A 3,281-nucleotide genomic window follows, 5' to 3' on the forward strand; every position below is an offset into this window, starting at 1 on the left:
ACACTCAAACGTATATATCCCCTTGCATATATGCACAAACACACACACACACACACATACACAAACACATACACACACAACGTAAATACAGAGCATGCTGGGGTGTAGCAACGGGCGCCTGTCATCACCACCCTGCTGACACTAGCGAGGAAACACAGCCATTCTGCAAACAATCAACACACACACACACACACACACACACACACACATACACACACTCAGAAAGACACACATACACACACACACACACACACACACATACATACACACACACTCAGAAACACACACATACATACAAACAGGCATATACACACATACACTGAGCTACACTTAGTCAAAACAGAGACATACACATATAGCACACTCAGACAGACACACACACACACAAACACACACACACACACACACACACACACTCACACTCACACTCACACAGGCACACACACACAAACACTTAATCAGACACTTAATCAGATACACACACTCACACACACACACACACACACACACAGACACAAGCACACACACAGACACACTCACGCGCACTCAGACACACACACACACACTCTGATGCTGACAAACAACACAAGCCACATGCAAGCAGCCGAAAGCTCACTCTCTCATCTCTGGGCAGAAAATAGGGAAGCCCTTATGCAGAGTTGCCACGGCCAATAAGCCCAAAGCTCGTTGATGTCGCTGCACAAATATATCATGTTGTAAAGGGCATCCAAGAGACACAGCCAATGGCTGAGGGAGGAAGCCTGCGTTAGATCACTCTTAAAAGGCAGGCAGCTTTGGGTAAACCGACAAGAAAAAAACACACACACACACAACTTCAAACTCTCCCCCTCATGAGAGGCGACTCTCTTAATGTTCTTTAATGCAGCCACTAGAGTATTTCCAGTCGTGCTGAAAGTCTTTCCTACCTACTTACCTACTTTCCCACCTATCTAGCTCCCTCTCTCAGGACGGTGGTGTGCGAGAGAGAGAGAGAGAATCCAACCTCTCACCCATCTGAGCCTTAGGCCCTGTTTTCCAATGATAATTAAGCTGCTCATTTTAATGGTCATTTCCATTTTAATATTTAAAGCAAACAGGCTCTCAAGTGGCTCCTTGGAGCTGGGGACGCCGTCCAAACGTTTCATAAATGTGCATAATGTATGCAGAGACGCACGTTACAAATGAGGTTTTCTTTGCTAAGTGTCTGTGTGTGTTTTTGTATGTCAAAGCCCATGATTGACTGTACTGAAAAAGAAAACATTTTAATGCACAAGCTTCTGGGCATCAGGAAGGCATTTGGCACTTCTGAATAAAAGCTGGGCTTTATGCTACTGGGCTGTTTCACTTCAGCAGGCCAACCGAAAGAAGAAGAAAAAATAGAAATTAAAAAACAAAAATGAAGAACTTTTTCCCTTGACCCCTTGTCTTGGTAATACAATGATGATAGAGGGTTCGCATGTATGCATTATACCAAGGCACTAACCCAGTCAGCATCAGAGTCTGGCCCAGGTTTGGCCCACGTCTGGCACAGGTTTGGCCCACGTCTGGCCCGGGTCTGGCCCACGTCTGGCCCAGGTCTGGGTGAGGTCCGGCACAAGCACAGTCAGCTGCCATCTGGGTTTTGTCCTGCCCTGTTAAAGCAGAGAAACTGGAGAGGCTGAATAGGTTGTGTGGTGAGTGCTGCCTGCAGGTTTCAAGCGGACGCAGAAATATGTGAACAAATTTACATCTTTGCTGAATCGCTGAGCAGGGATATTTGCCATGTGAGTTCACCAAAAGAAAAAAGAAAAAAAGAGAGAAAAACTTGCCTCTGCTGTGAAGTGAGCGTTAACTCATTTCTGCCAGTATGGATCCCAGTTTCATTTTACAGTGTGATCAGGGTCTTCTTTCAGGAGCTGCTACCTTTGTTATTATTTGAGAGCTCCATATCTGAATATCTGCATGGAAATGTTAATATGAAATAGAAGCCGTCGCTTAGCCAGTGGTCTGTTCAGAAACTTGGCAGGAGGTGGGAGTTTATTTATATATTACATGTGTCGGGTCCAACTCACAGTTGGGTGCAATTCGTTCTATCAAAAGCTCCTTCTTCAGTGGCTGCTTACCTTCTCTGGCCACTGGAGCTCCTGTTCAGGTCTCCGTGGCCTCCCTCCTGACCGTTAGATTACAGTAAACGGCCATTTCCATATGTTTTTATTACACAGAAAACAGCAATATTCAATGCCACTGAAAAAATGTATGTTCTTTTCTACTTGGATGAACCTGTCTCAAATATTTGAACAATTTTACTGGTGAAATGTGCAGAAGTGGAACTAGACAAACGTGGTTCTTGCTGCTGTCCGTGGACAGGTTTTTAGTCTCAAACATGGAGATGGATGGTTTTAGGTGTGTATGGATGTTGACTGCACTGGACTGTGAACTGAGCCCTGTTTGAGTCTGCACCAAAAGATCCGTGTTAAGCTACCCGAGGTGGTCCCATATACGGCGGACTCCTTTAGTGCTTGGCTTGGGTCCATCTATTTGACCTTTTGACCTCATTTTAATTTCTTCACACCTCTTCCTACCTCCAGTCCACTTGAATTCAAGTCCTGCTCAGAAATGATGCAGTATATTCTGCACAATTAGGCATGTCTGACATGAAATTGATTTCGATTGATCAATAAATAGGGTATATCCATTTTCGGGCTACACTATCATACCCATACAGTGCAGGACATGGGTTAAAAAAGACAATAAAACAATTAGACAATAAAAGTTTCATGGCATTTAATATGAACTGGTAGTCGTCTTTTGCCGCATCTTCTTCTCCTTCTGACTGGGTGTTCGCTGACCGAGCTCCGCTTTCCAGTGCAATAAAAAATGAATCTCTGTAATAATTCTAACATTCAGGAATGTCCAATAAAACAGCTTGAACATTGTTTTTCAAAGCATCAAACTCACTGTACGGTATAATCGCCGGGGCCCTGGAACCCCAGCCTGGCCGCCCCCAGCGCCCGCTCGATCTCCGCGGCGGCGGCGCGACCGCAGAATGCTCTCCGAGACATTTTTTCCAGCGAGATCACCGCTCCTGTCCGTCAAGAGTGATGAGCGGAGCGGAGCGGAGTTCTTTCCAGCTGCCCCATCGGCCTGTCACGTCCCTGCAGACACCGCCGCGGGATCCCGCCCGCCAACAGGAAGCCGGGAGGATATAAAGTGTCATGTTGTGTTTCGCTTCACATCCGTCAACTCCTCGCCGTGTGAGGTGGTCAAGGGCGGATAGATTATCTATCTGACAACGGCTGAAA

Source organism: Clupea harengus, chromosome 6 (genome assembly GCF_900700415.2).
Source record: "Clupea harengus chromosome 6, Ch_v2.0.2, whole genome shotgun sequence".
Lineage (NCBI taxonomy): Eukaryota > Metazoa > Chordata > Actinopteri > Clupeiformes > Clupeidae > Clupea > Clupea harengus.